Source organism: Mesoplodon mirus, assembly GCF_964341445.2.
Source record: "Mesoplodon mirus genome assembly, chromosome: 1".
Lineage (NCBI taxonomy): Eukaryota > Metazoa > Chordata > Mammalia > Artiodactyla > Ziphiidae > Mesoplodon > Mesoplodon mirus.
Window position 1 is genome coordinate 54,494,760 of NC_138976.1, and position 15,791 is coordinate 54,510,550.

Genomic DNA, 15,791 nt, shown 5'->3' on the forward strand with positions numbered 1-15,791 from the left:
CTTCTACTTGTAGGCTTGGTCACATTAACCCCATGTCTCATTTCACATTCCAACTTCCTCTCTCACTGTCATTCTAACACACACACACACACACACACACACAAAACCACACAATCTTTGAAAAGGTAGACATATCATCAGCTCTACTCCCTAACTAGCAGAGCCTAGAATTAGTCTTGTTTCCCATATACCTGATATCCACTAGGCCGGGGATGAGAACGAGCATCTTAATCATGGCTGACACTATACTGTCTCATTATCAGGTGACTAAACTCAGAGCTATACTGAGGGATTTGCCAGCCAGGGACAATAAAATATTATAAGAATCGTTATTATTACTGGAAATATAATGAGAAAATGGATAATCAGAACTCTTCTCAAGAAGAATACTATATTCCATTGGTAGGAATGAGCCACCTTAGAAGGAAGGAGAAATAAGACTATCAAGGAAGCTAAACTGCTGGACTTTTTTATGTTATTTTATTTTATTTTGGAGTATAGTTGATTAACAATGTTGTGTTACTTTTGGGTGTACAGCAAAGTGATTCAGTATTTATTCTTTTTCAAATTATTTTCCCATTTAGGTTATTACAGGATATTGAGCAGAGTTCCCTGTGCTATACAGTAGGTCCTTGCTGGTTATCTATTTTAAATATAACAGTGTGCTGATTCACTTTGTTATAAAGCAGAAATTAACACACCATTGTAAAGCAATATACTCCAATAAAGATGTTTAAATATATATATATAACAGTGTGTACATGTCAATCCCAAACTCCCAATCTATCCCTCCCCACCCTTCCCCCCCAGCTGCAGGACTTTTGAGGTGAATAAGTTTGGAACTAGGGTTGTCTTGCTCAGAAACACATTAGGATGACTGGGCGCTGCCACTATTATTTCTTAGGCTCTATATTCCCTGCCTGCCCCTGGCTTTTCCTTTCAATCAGTTGTTCTCAAGGTAAGATTTCCAGAGCTACAGTATCAGTGGCTCCTAAAATCTTGTTAGACATGCATATTGTCAGGCCTTTCCCCAGACCTACTAAATCAAAACCTCTAGGGTGGAACACAGAAATCTATGTTTTAACAAGTCTTCCAGGTGATGCAGATACATTCTCCAACTTCAGAGACATTGCTCTAAGGGTTGAATAAAAATTGAAGGGTAATGAACAAAAATAATGGGTGTTAAATTATTAGTCTTCCCAAGACACTATGCTACATATAGTATTCCATCCCTGACTCTGAGGAAAAGAAGCCCTGATCTATAGTGTTTGTCAATTTCTGAGATGTAAATATTCCCACTCTGGCTACCAACATGATGTCACCAAACACAGAGTTGCGAAGAGATGTGTATAATCAGCTCTGGAGAACCTGTGTAAGCCAGCCACAGCACACCACTGCCAGAAGCTCATAGTAGTCCAAATAATCCCTATGCCCCAATCCACCCGATTTTTAAAGGTAGAACTATTAAAATAAAAATATGAAACTATAGCAAATTTGAGAAGTTAACATAGTTAATGTATACCATTCATTTTTCAACAAAAATGTATTGGGTATCTACTAGCTATCAGGTACTTATAGGCACTACGATAGAACAGTGAGCCAAATAAACAAAAACTCACATCCTCATGGTGCTTCCATTATAAAGGGCAGACCATAGGCATCACAGATCAGTAAAATATGTATGTTAGATGGTGATAGTTGCTATGGAGAAAAATTAAAGGAGATGAATATGTAGGTTCTCAATTTTAAATAGTATGGTCAGAGAGAGTCTCACTGAGAAGCAGACATCTGAGCACAGGCCTGAAGGAACTGAGGAAAGAATTTTTCATGGAGAGGCAACAGCAAGTACAAAGGTCCTGAGGCAGGAAGGTACTTAAAGTTCTCAAGGCACAGCAAGGAGATGACATGAGAGAATGGTGAGAGCAGATCATGTAGGGCTTTGAGTCTTTTTACATTGAGATGGGAGCCAATGGGGTGTTTTAAGCAAAGGAGTGACATGACGATACAATTTTAATAGGATCACTCTGGCTCATGTGTAGAGAATGGATTGTTCCCATGCAAATTGAATGAAGTATGTAAACAGGGAGGCTGTGTGGGAAGATATTACCACAACCCAGGTGAGAGATGGTAGTAGACTGAGCCAGAGTGATAGCAATGGAACTCAAGAGAAATGGTCAGATTCTGAATGTGTTTTGAATATAAAGGCACCAGATTTGCCAATGAACCGGATGTGGGGCATAAAGGAAAGAAAAGAATCAATGATGACTCCAAGGTCTTAAAGTTGAGCAACTGGAGGGATTCAGGTGGCATCAGATGAGATGGGGAACCTTTGGTAGGAGTAGACTGAGGAATTCAGTTTTGGACGTGTTATGTTTGAAATGACTATTATATATCCAACAGGAGCTATATAAGTAGTACATGTAAGAGTTCAGAGTTCATGGGAGAATTCTGGGCTAGAGCTGTACATTTGGTAAATCAGGATATAGATGGCGTTTAAAGCCATGAGACTGAACAACCAGAACAGTCAGTTCAGGCACAGGATGGAAGAAGTCCAAGAATTGAGTCTTAGGATAAACCAGTAAAGGTGGTGAAGACAGGAACCAGAAAAGGGGGATCTCTTGGTTCATAGTGTCTGTGACTACAATTTGATATAGAATTAGTTGGGTAATGAACACTAAGTACCTACTAAATGCCAGGCACTATTTCATGTAAAGTATCAAAGTCTTGTAATAGTAAATTGGATTAATAATGAAGACAGGATTGACAAGCAAAAACCCTACCCCTGCTAAGGAAGGGTGATTTTAGTTAAAATACCCCAGTTTCCAAATAAAGGGTATCCAAATTAAGGAAGATTCACTGTTCTCATTCAAATTGGAAAAAGAAATTTAAAAAATAAAAAATACATCCAATATTATTTTCAACTTTTATTTCACTTACCTCAACTGCCAACTCCTCTACGAAATATGTCCTGAGAGTAATCCTTCAAAATTCGCTATGCATTTGATCTACTACTCCATAAACCCTCCTGGGTAACTCCCAACTGTACGTTAACACTCCCTCTTCTTAACCTTCCACAAAAGTAGATTCGGCTTACTCTCACAGCACTCAACTTCAGTTTGTAATCGTTGTTTCCAGATTTTTAAAAATTCTTTGTCCTTCCTTCCTTCCTTTCTTTTTACTCAACATTTATGCCATCAGCAATTAAGAATGTACTACGTACTATCCTCAGGACATGTGATCTTTACATTTGTTTATATCTCTAACCTCCTGGTAGGTAGCTTTGCAGATTTTAGGAAGCCAATTAAATATCAGGCAATTTAAAGAATAAATTTATCAGCAGTTGTTAATTAAAATGCCCTCCTTGTCTTTTTTCTAAAGTTAAATATCTGTGCCAATCCATATGCAGAGCCCAAGTAATAGAACAATGAAAGAAAATTTGGTGGAGTGGAAGGAACACTTGGAGCACTGTTAGCAGCTCCCGATGTCAATACTTACTTATAAAAGAGAAAGACAAAGAGTTGCTGTGAGTGTCAAAGCAACATGCACAAATGCAGTTCCAACAATACAATCAGACTTCATTCTTTATGTAAGTTTTATCCTCTTGCTTCTGTCATCAAGAATCAGAATGAGTATGTTCCTCCAGTTTGCATTTTCAAAAGTGGGAGTTTGTTCCCAACTGGCTGACTTACTCCCAGGATTATCTCATCAGACACTGTATCCTGCCGTTTGGGTTTGTTTGTTTGTTTTGTTTGTTTGTTTCAAGCCAAAGTTTAATTATTTCCCAACAAAGAAGCAACATCTACTGTTGTATATATGATCAAAAGATTACATTCTATACCAAATATTTTTTAACTTTTTCATAATATTCACTTTCTTTTTCCCAAGGAAAATTATTTTTTAAAAATCTTGGGGAGGGCTTCCCTGGTGGCGCAGTGGTTGAGAGTCCGCCTGCCGATGCAGGGGACATGGGTTCGTGCCCCGGTCCAGGAAGATCCCACATGCCACGGAGTGGCTAGGCCCGTGAGCCATGGCCACTGAGCCTGCGCGTCTGGAGCCTGTGCTCCGCAACGGGAGAGGCCACAACAGTGAGAGGCCCGCGTACCGCAAAAAAAAAAAAAAAAAAAAAAAAAAAATCTTGGGGAAATCTTTCTATAATCTCAAGTTACAATGATCAGAACTCAATATTTTATTTGTCTGTAGGGCTATATTTGTGCAAAATATCCTCTCATCATATAGGAAATAAAATTATATAAGTGAATATGGCATATCGTCTTAGCATTGGATATTACAAATGATATATGATATAATAGTATCATAGTAGGTTTTTTTTAAATTTCTTCATTTAAACTATTAGTTTTTTCTGCAGAAGATAAACTCTTCATGTTTGGATTTGGAACCCATGAATACCTAGAAAGCAATAATTCTGCAATTAAATTTGTGGACAAAAAAAAAACCATTGGGCCTCCCTGGTGGCGCAGTGGTTGAGAGTCCGCCTGCCGATGCAGGGGATACGGGTTCGTGCCCCGGTCTGGGAGGATCCCATATGCCGCGGAGCGGCTGGGCCCGTGAGCCATGGCCGCTGGGCCTGCGCATCCGGAGCCTGTGCTCCGCAACGGGAGAGGCCACAACAGTGAGAGGCCCGCATACCGCAAAAAGAAAAAAAAAAAAAAAAAAAAAAAAACCATGCTTTTTCTCTTCTGTTGACTAAAGGACCTAAACAAAATTACAGTCTGTTGATAAATATGTAATAAATATACTTGTTCAAAGGAGTAAAGGAACAAGAGTTTATCAAAGATGTGTTTCATCCATCAAAGGCTATATGAAGTTCTTAATTTTATGTCTCTATGTATAAACTACAGACATCGGAAGCAAAGCACTTGAAAACATTTAAGTTGCCTTGTGCTTCAGAAATTTTACAAAAACTTACTTGGTCACTTATGCCAGAAAAATAAAAAATAAAATAAAAAAGCAAGTCTTACTCTTTATGTTCTTTTTATAATTCAATACATGTCTAATCACAATATATTTTTAAGTAGAATAAATCACTTACGAGCACTGTCTATTAGAGGCCCATTCACAAATAAAGAGGAACAGAAATAGAAAATTCCACATCCTGAAACTTTCATAGATTTCTAAGAACTGGAAATAAAAAATGTATACAAATGTTCCCAATAACAAATTGAAAGCCACTGTCGACTAAAAGCATATAAAATATATGACTTTGCTTTTAATTTTTTACTTTTAATGAAATTACATGCAGAACAATACATAGAACACATAGTTATTACAGTTTATAATTGCTAGTATAATTAAAAACTCATGTATTCATCACACAGGTCAAGAATAGGGCATTGGGCCTCCCTGGTGGCGCAGTGGTTGAGAGTCCGCCTGCCGATGCGGGGGATACGGGTTCGTGCCCCGGTCTGGGAGGATCCCATATGCCGCGGAGCGGCTGGGCCCGTGAGCCATGGCCGCTGGGCCTGCGCGTCCGGAGCCTGTGCTCCGCAGCGGGGGAGGCCACAACAGTGAGAGGCCCGCATACCGCAAAAAAAAAAAAAAAAAAAGAAAAAAAAAAAAAGAATAGGGCATTGCCAGCACTCCAACAAGTAAAGAATTGCTTCTTCATGGAAGAAGGAAGGAAGGGAAGAACAAAGGAAGCCAGGGAAACACAACTCTACCTAAACTACATGTGATAATTAGAGCTATAAGTACAGAGAGTGGGAACCATGAGAAACCTACAGACCACGTCTTCTAATTTCATAATAAGGTTAATAAGATCTTTATCAAACAGAAGGACTAAATCACTGTTTTCCAAAGTTCACCCCCTTGGAACCCAAGTCCCCAAAGAGGTTATCTCAAAAAAAATTCCATAGTTAAGTGTATAACCGATGCACATCATAATGATTCACAATACACATTAGTATATTAAAGCCCCAGAAATCTTGAAGTAAAAAGATCTCTAACTTTTTTTGACACAACCTTCCTAAACTTCCATAGAACCCTTTGTGTCAGAAATTATCCAAATAAAGCAGTTCTGGGCTAATTTAAGTTAGTATTAACAATGTATCTTTTATTTCCCCAAGCCTGTGAAGTATTATCTTTCTTTTTGCTTTCGCCCTATAGAATCCACAGTTGATTCAGCTTAAAGTAACTCTAGAGTTTTTGAGGGGTTTTTCCCCATTATCAAATGAAGCTTCACTTTGACATTTTTATCACTTCCTATTTAAATCTTGATAGAAGTCCTTTCATTTACTGAATTGGTTTTTCAATGTCTTACATTTCATCCAGACTTCATATTTGAAACACCCTCTCAAGGACTTTTGAAGAATTATATTTTATAATAGTAGGGTATTGAGAAGAAATATTTCCTTCTTCCTATACATTTATTTTGCTTTTCTAACCACATCTGACAGAACATACCTTTGCATTTTATGAAGACTCTTTCAAGGTGTGTTGACATGTCAGTTGATGGTCTAGCAACTCTATTAAAGATTTGTAGTTGTTAAAGTGCTTCTTTTCTAAAAATGCATACACGACTTGAAAAATCAGTCCAGAGAATTCTACATTTCAACCCTCTTACCTATTCTCTAATATCAGTTTCTCTGTCAAAATGAAGTTTCTCTGTCAACTGGAGACTTGGTTGACCAGAATATACCATTCCCCAACTAGCCTGAGATACCAAGGTGTTACTTCACTGTCCAAAGTTGTCACCTTACTGCTCTACCCAGACCTGCAGCACCCCCATGCTTACAACCTCCTCTATTATTATTTGAAATATCAAGAGAGTTAAATGATACAATTAAAAGCAACTTTAAATAATCATAATGTTAAACACGCCTATTTCAAACAACATTTTTTGTGCTTCTGCTGGACATTCTGGAAAAAACCCCGGAACAAAGTAGGAGGAGTGGAGCTGGGGAACAGGATGCCAGTTAATAATAACAGACCTACATTATTTACAAAAATCATTTGATTATAATTTTTGAAATAAAATATATCCTTAAGTATACAAAACCTGATCGTGAAATTGTTCCAGTCACTATTATTGCATTAAAATCACTGCAAAACTTAGTGGCGTAAAATGAGCATTTTTAGAATGACCACAGGAACTGTGGGTCATGAATTCACGTTGAGTACAGTTTGTTGCTGCTCTTTGATATTTTGGGCCTCAGCTGGGGGAGACTCAAATAACTGGAACTAGGACAGCTAAGGCTGGGGACCCACTTCCAAGATGGCTTCTTTACATACATGTGTGGCACCTTGGAAACGATGGCTGGAAAGCCGGGGTCAGGTGAGATGATTAGCTGAGCACATCTATATATGGGCTTTCCAGCCTGGGGGCCACGGCATAGTCAGACTTCTCACATTGCAGCCCATTGTATCAACAAACAAGTCAGAACACACAAAGCCTTTTATGATCTGGTCTCAGAAGTCTCAAAGTGTCACTTCAGCCATATATTCTTGGTTTCAGCAGTCACGATCTCACCCAGATACAAGGGGAGCAGACACAGACCCTGTATCTCAATGAAATAACTGTTAAAGAATTAATTTAAGCTGCCACAGAAATACTTTACAAAAAGCTTCTAACATTTTCTCCAGCAAAAGAACTTCTAGATTTCCTCTCTCAGAACCACCTGAGATAAAGTGAAGTGGCATGATAGGATGATTTGTGGCAACTTGGAATATAAACTCTCAGAGAAAAACGACAGGGCTTGAGAGTTGAAGCGTGAGAGAAAATTGAGTGAGTATTAGTGAGGGGGTTGCTATCTTCACTTTTGCAGAAAAGAGAAAAATAAACAAATACAAACTATGAGGCTTGGTTGAAAAGTGAAGAAGAGACCTTATAATATGTAAGATCCAATCAAAGTTTCCTCTGTTACTGGCATTAATCAGAATGGTTACCACAATGTATTAGTAAAGAGCACACATTGCCCTGAATTAGAAATTCATATCTGGGGGTAACAGACTAATCCTTCATACAATACCAATGAATCAACTCCTCAAGTGGATATATGCATTTGTGCCCTCATTCAGTGTTAGTCTATCCATCTACTCATACAGTCCTTCAACAAACAAGTAATGAGTATTTCCTAAGTTCTTGTACTGTCCTGTTTGCTGAGAACACATTGATAGATGGTATTGTTAGTTCCTACTCTTAGACAACTCAGTCTAGAGCAATTTTCATACTTGTTCAGCTTCTTTTTTTAAGCAATCCTGTCACAGTAGAAGCTTAAAATCTACATGTGTTAATAAAATGTGAGTGAAATAACAGACATCCAAAGAACTAAAAGTCACTAAGCAGTGTATAAATGAGTCATGAAATAAATGGTATGCATAGTAAATAATTTAATTTCAGACTACAAAGGATCACTGTGGAACTAGGCAAACTAAGAAGACTTCATAGAGGAGTTCTAGAGATTTGTCCTCTAAAAAGAGATAACGACCAGATATTGAGATTTATTTGTACCAATTATATATTTTCAAAGGTATGTAAAAATTAAGAATTTCCACATAACAAATAAAGTATAGGAAATGTTCTATGCCTTTAAGTTTATCCAAGCCAAGCTATATTTAGCTCCCAGTGTCCCTTGGCTAACTTTGGTGAAAAGAACAACATCAATAATTTTTTGTGTTTTACTACTATATTTCATTCCCCTGCACACCTCTCTCCCCCCGCCAACCCTCTATTCTTCTCACTCATTTATTGTACCAAGATATCAGATCTTACAAAGGCCAAGAAAAATAGAGGAGGTTCTTAACCAGTGGTTCTCTTGGCCATTTTAAAGCACTCACTGTCCTTGTTAACATAGTTCATTCAGAGGTGGACAATGCTGCTATGGGCTCAATTCCATGTTGTCAAAACTGTCTCTATGGACTTTCTACTAGACTGTCAAGTCAATGTTGGGCTTACTGCCCAACTTCCTGGGCACTTTCACAAAGAAAGCTAGTATAAACTTTCCTCTGGGGTAAGGAGAACTAGAACATGTGAAAACACAAAGCTGACCTTTCTGTCCAGAAAGTGTATAACTTTTTTTCATTCTGTTGTTGGTAAATCTATTCCAGCAAAAAGCCTAAGAACAAGGTAATAAACTTATCAATACATTGTCCTGCCACAAGTGATAACTGCACTTTTTCTTTTGTTTAATGGTTACCAACTTCCAGAAAAGAACTACCTTGCTAAAAGGGGAGATTAAAGCACATGAATCTTGAATACCTATTAGCTACCAAAATATGAGAGAAAATGTGTAAATGGCCTTGGTAATAAGAAAATGAAAAGGCATTTCTGTTTAGTGATACATCTAACATACCTAATATCAATCATTTTTGCTCTAATTCTGCTATCATTTTTAAACTATTTGGTATTCATTGTAATTTATCCAATCATAATAAATTCATTTCACATTTGGAGATTGTAGACTGAAAATTGTCATACAATTTGTATATTTTTCAGGGTCAACTGCTCACCAATACTATGAATTTTTTTCCTATTTTGAAAGCTCAGCTGAAACAATAGTTTTTCATAATTGACAAGAAGCACATAGCAGTAATCCTGGTTTTTTTCCTCTCTTTGCATTTTTGATGGAGGCACTTTTAATGCAGCATCTCAGTAGCAGAGATTGCCACTGTTAACAGGTTGATTCAATCTGTCTTCAATCTATACCACCAACTGAGGAATATTAACCATATTTTACATTTCAGTAGTCAATCTGCCTATTCTATTTATTTTGTGAATGAGATAGCTAGGTATAATTCTTGGCGGTCATATTAACAAATGGTGTCATTATTGGTATAAAAATAATAACACTGCATTTAAATATGATTTCTCTGTTGAGAGCCTCATTTTGCAGGAAGTTAAAATCACTCCCATCAGGGATATAACAAAGTTAAGTGCTTTGCCCAGCACACTGAGCTATTAAGATAATCAAAAAACTTTTTTCCTACATTCCAGTCTTTATAACTACCTTCATCCCTGCTCCTCACTGAATACTGTCTATAAATGAATATACTCTGCACATTTTAACTACATCTGCCAAAACAAGCTGCACAGAACCATGGATTTGTGGAACATAATTGCTCAAAAATTCTCTGGCAGTTTTGAAACTTGGTTGCACATTGGAATCACCTGGGGAGCTCTAAAAAATGCTGTTGCCTGAGTCACGCCCTAGAGATTCTAATTTAATTGGTATAGCTGAGGCCTAAAGCATCAGTAGTTTTAAAAGCTCCCCAGGTGATTCTAATACACAGCCAAAATTGAGAACCACTGTTCTAAACCCCTGTTTTACAGATGAAACAATTAACCCTATCAGTGACATATCAATTTGATGTTAGAATTAAGCTAAAACTCAAGTCTTCAGAATTCCAGTTAATAACTCTTTTCACTAACTCAAGGGTTTTCATTTGTGTTTCTCTGGGCCTAGGGCTCCTCCGAGATACTTCAGGGGCCATGGAAACAACAGAGTTGAAAGAGCAGAGGTCTGATCCCAATTACCCCCTAACAAGAAAGGCTTCAATTTCTCTTTTTTAAATGTTGGACTGAAGGCTTCCCTGGTGGCGCAGTGGTTGAGAGTCCACCTGCCGATGCAGGGGACACGGGTTCGTGCCCCGGTCCGGGAAGATCCCACATGCCGCGGAGCAGCTGGGCCCGTGAGCCATGGCCGCTGAGCCTGCGCGTCCGGAGCCTGTGCTCCGCAATGGGAGAGGCCACAACAGTGAGAGGCCCGCGTACCACCAAAAAAAAAAAAAAAGGAAGAAGAAGAAATTACGACTTTTCAGAGATAACCCCAGGCCAGTGGATAAAGCTATATATATTAAAATGTAAATCTGGGGATTTGATCAGTTTAAATCTAACACATGAAGAGTCCTTAGGGCCAGAAAGTGACTGCTTTTAACATCCCAGTGTGTATTTTATAACTCTTAAGGAGGACTGTGTCCTTCCACAGTGTGAAGTAGATTGAGAATGCCCTGAGGAACCTAATTTTGAGAAGATAAGTGGACTTTTCATTAAGCAAACAAGAAAGGGAAGTTGGACAGAGTGGAAGGTCAGGAGAGGAGCCCAGAAAAAAACTGTAAGGACAAGGACAGGAAAGTTGGATAGAAAATGCTAAGACAGGAACTCTGGTTCCTGATAAAAACTAGACTTATACTTATTTTATAGGCTAAATGATAAAGGCATACAACCTGAGAAGAAGAGAAAGTGGAGAACAGCTGTTTCATCATCATAATCTCTGTCTAGAACACCTCCATCCATTTTATCTTTGGAGTAGGCTGGAGCAATGAAGTTAAACTACAGTGTTGAACTTGGCTATTTATCAGCTACGATACCAGCTAAGACTCAGTCAACATCTACCAAAATCTTGGAAGTTGCTACTTAACATTTGTCTCTATAGTTTTATTTATTCATTATTTCTGCCTTAGGATTTCCAGCAAATATCCACTCTTTTATTTTTATTTTGATAGATTTATATTTCCCACTACTACATAAAATCTGAAATAGAATCTCATCAATAACTTTGTTATTAATAACTGGAAATGATAATTTATAATAAGAATAGTTATCATACATTGATCACCTTCTAAGTGCCAAAAAACAAGTGTCACCCTATAGATATCCTTAATCACCACAAAAACACTATGAAGCTAATGTTGCTATCTTCTTTCTTCTCATGGGGAAGCTTGGGCTCAATAAAGTTATTTTGTCCAAGGTTACACAATTTTAATCTATTTTTGTCAAGATTTCCAAAGCCTGTGTTCTTTCCTCTACTACACTATGCTATTCCATTCGCTCCAAAGACCCCTGAATCAAGTGGAAATGCCCCCATGTTTCTGAAATATGTAGGCCAGCAATATTAAGCATATTTGAAGCTACTTTCTTCCATTAATGTGACTCTATTTTCCTTTGTACCCAGACACCCTGGGGAAACTACTACTTTACCATGAGTTGCAGATTAAAGTAAAATAAAAACGTAATTATAAAAAGCATTTCATGACATAGGAGGACATTTATTTCTGAATGAGACTTGACAAAATTTCATCAAATTTTATGAGCTTTAAGCATCGTATGTTAATGAATCTGGAAGGTTATCTAACATATAATACTTAATCTTCTGCTTATCTACCTTATAGCAGACAAACATACTTATTTTTGAAAATCTTTTTTTCTCTCCTCTTACAGAATATCCAGTAAAAATTTGACATTGTTATCACTGAGTTTAAAATGCTAAATGGTTTCCTATTAAAATTCTTAAAAATATAATATAGAGGTCCCTTTTTTCTCCCATTTACCAAGGATGCATATCTTAACTCATCTTCTCTAAAATAAATCTACCACTGTATAAATCTAACCTAACATTAAAGTAAGATTAGAAGATCACAAATCTAACATAACACTAAAGTAAGATTTTGCTGGATCATTTTGTATTACAAACCCTGTATGCAGAGTTTTGTTAATGGCTGATACTTACTTGCAGTATAATAAATATTCAGCTTCCCAAGGGTGACTTCATTTCCAGTTTTATCTTCTTCCATATTTAAATCCTGTACCAGCCATCTCTGCTTACTGAAACAAAAAGAGCTAAAAATTACTGAGTACTTAATATATCCTAGGTATTTTAATCATTTTATTTTTTCAATTTGCTTTTTCTTTTTTTAAATTTTTATTGGAGTATAGTTGACTTACAATGTTGTGTTAGTTTCAGGTGTACAGCAAAGTGAATCAGTTACACATATACATATATCCACTCCTTTTTTTTTAGATTCTTTTCCCATATAGGTCATTACAGAGTATTGAGTAGAGTTCCCTGTGCTATACAGCAGGTTCTTAGTAGTTATCTATTTGATATATATTCAATAGTAGCATGTATATGTCAATCCCAATCTCCCAATTTATTTACCCACCCACCCCCACTTATTATCCCCTGGTAAACCATAAGTTTGTTTTCTATATCCATGACTCTGCTTCTGTTTTGTAAATAAGTTCATTTGTACTCTTTTTTTTAGATTCCACATATAAGCGATATCATATGATATTTGTCTTTATGTGTCTTACATCACCCAGTATGACAATCTCTAGGTCCATCCATGTTGCTACGAATGGCATTATTTTTTCTTTTTTATGGCTGAGCAATATTACATTATATATATATATATATATATATATATATATATATATATATATATATACACACACACATACCACATCTTCTTTATCCATTCCTCTGTTGGTGGACATTTAGGTTGCTTCCATGTCCTGGCTATTGTACATAGTGCTGCAATGAACATTGGGGTGCATATATCTTTTTGAATCATGGTTTCCTCAGGGTATATGGCCAGTAGTGGGATTGCTGGGTCATATGGTAGTTCTATTTTTAGTTTTTTAAGGAACCTCCAGAGTGTTCTCCATAGTGGTTGTACCAATTTACATTCCCACCAACAGCATAGGAGGGTTTCCTTTTCTCCACCCCCTCTCCAGCATTTACTGTTTGTAGATTTTTGATGATGGCCATTCCGACCAGTGTGAGGTGATACCTCATTGTAGTTTTGTCTTGCATTTCTCTAATAATTAGTGATGTTGAGCAACTTTTCATGTGCTTTTATGCCATCTGTATGTCTTCTCTAGATAAATGTCTAGATCTTCCACCCATTTTTCGATTGGGTTATTTGTTTTGTTGATGTTGAGCTGCATGAGCTGTTTGTATATTTTGGAGACTAATCCCTTGTTGGCTGCTTAGTTTGCAAATATTTTCTCCCATTCTGAGGGTTGTCTTTTTGTTTTGTTTATGGTTTCCTTTGCTATGCAAAAGCTTTCAAGTTTAATTAGATCCCATTTGTTTATTTTTGTCTTTATTTCCATTTCTCTAGGAGGTGGGTCAAAAAGATCTTGTTGTGATTTATGTCAAAGAGTGTTCTGCCTATGTTTTCCTATAAGAGTTTTATAGTATCCAGCCTTATATTTTAAATAGAACATCTTGATTTATCCTCATGACAGATCTATAAAGGATATACAAATATTACCCCCATTTTACAGATAAGAAAACTGAGTTTAAGTAATATACCCAAATTTATTCAGTTAACAAGTATAGAGCATGGATTCAAATCCAAGTAGTCTAACTCGAGAGCCTTTTGATGACTTAGCTACTCTTTAACATACAACTTTCACTCCCTTTGGCCCCTTCTCTTAGTCTGCCTTAAGTTATTGTAATACCTCAATGCCTGCACAAACTCAGAAAATAAAGGACAGAGTCTCTGTCTCTTTTATTCCTTTTATCATCTTACTATTTCCTAAGATAAGACCTGGACAAAATAGTTCAACAACTTGAACTAAATTATTAAATTAATTAGATGAATCATTTATTCATTCCATAAATATCTATTAAGCATGTCTCTGTGCCAGTTACTGTGATATAATATATTATAGAGATAGAATGGTCAACAATGTAGGTAAGGGTCTTCCTTACCCTCCTAAAATGAATATTCTAATTTGGTGACATTATATTTATAAACTAATTCCAGATGGTCAGTGATTTGTTGTTACACTTTTAGTTGTCAGTGAAAGAAACACAATCAAAACTAACTTAAAAGGTAACTTAATGACTTACATTCCTGAGACATCTAAGAGGTGACTGACTTCAGACACAATTCGATCTAGAGTGTCAAAAATGCCATCAAGAAGTATTCTCTCTCCCCCCCCCACCCCCCGACCCCTTTCTCTCTCTCTCTCCCTCTCTCTCTCTCTCCCTAAGTTCTGCTTTCCTCATTCTGTTTTATCCTTAGGCAGAGCTCTCTCCATGTGATGGCAACAAGAGCTCCCAGGGACTCCAACTTACATCCTAGCGACTAAGGGGCAGAAAGTACTTTTTCCTTAAAGTTCCTGCAAACACTTTTGGTGGAGCTCTCATTGGCCATGCTTGGGTCACACATCCATCTCTAAACCAATCAAAATGGTCATATTCATTGGCCTTGCCTGATGTACTCATAGCTCATCCCTGTGGTAGGCGGGTGGAGCCTAGAAAACTGGGGAAAGGGAAGAGTGCCAATAAACCACATAGCTACCACTATTAAGGAAACAAAAGTGTTAGCTCCTCCATAAACTCACGGGGCAAGAAACAGTTCTTTATCCTATCATTAAAAGAAATTACCCCTCATAAAATGATCACCACCACCAAAAAAGATTTTTTAAAAAACCTTAGTTTGAATCATTTTGTTGTATTGGTAACTCTACTAAACACACCCATTATATTCAACCCATTAGTTTAAAAAAAGGGACAATCTCACCACAAAAGCAGCAGGCTATTAGCCAGATTCTAAACTGATGTATGCATTAAAATGGCTACAATTAAGAGCTATTTTTATTCTAAAAATCCAAATATTAACAAAATGTCTAATTGCTTCTTTTAGATAATTGGAATTATAATCTCTTCAACCCACACCACGTCCACAGAAAACCTTTCCTGAGCTCAGTTTAAACAGTATTTATTAGCATATCATCCGTTGATCCCAAAAATGCTTGATAAGTAGTATCACAAATTGGTACATAAAAAGTGAACTCAAAGTCAAACTGATTTACATATTAAAATTCTGAAAAACAGAATTGTACCAAATACAGCTATAATGTATAAAACACAGTGGTAGACTGAAATTAATGGGAAGGTCAGGGAATGGAAAGCAAATAGAAGTAACTGAAATACACTTTAATTCCTTTCACTTTGGCGGACTGAATATATAAGCAGTGAAAAACCACCTAGTTGATTATGGGAACACGGGGAGCAATCAGAGTTTAAAAAAAACAAAGGAGC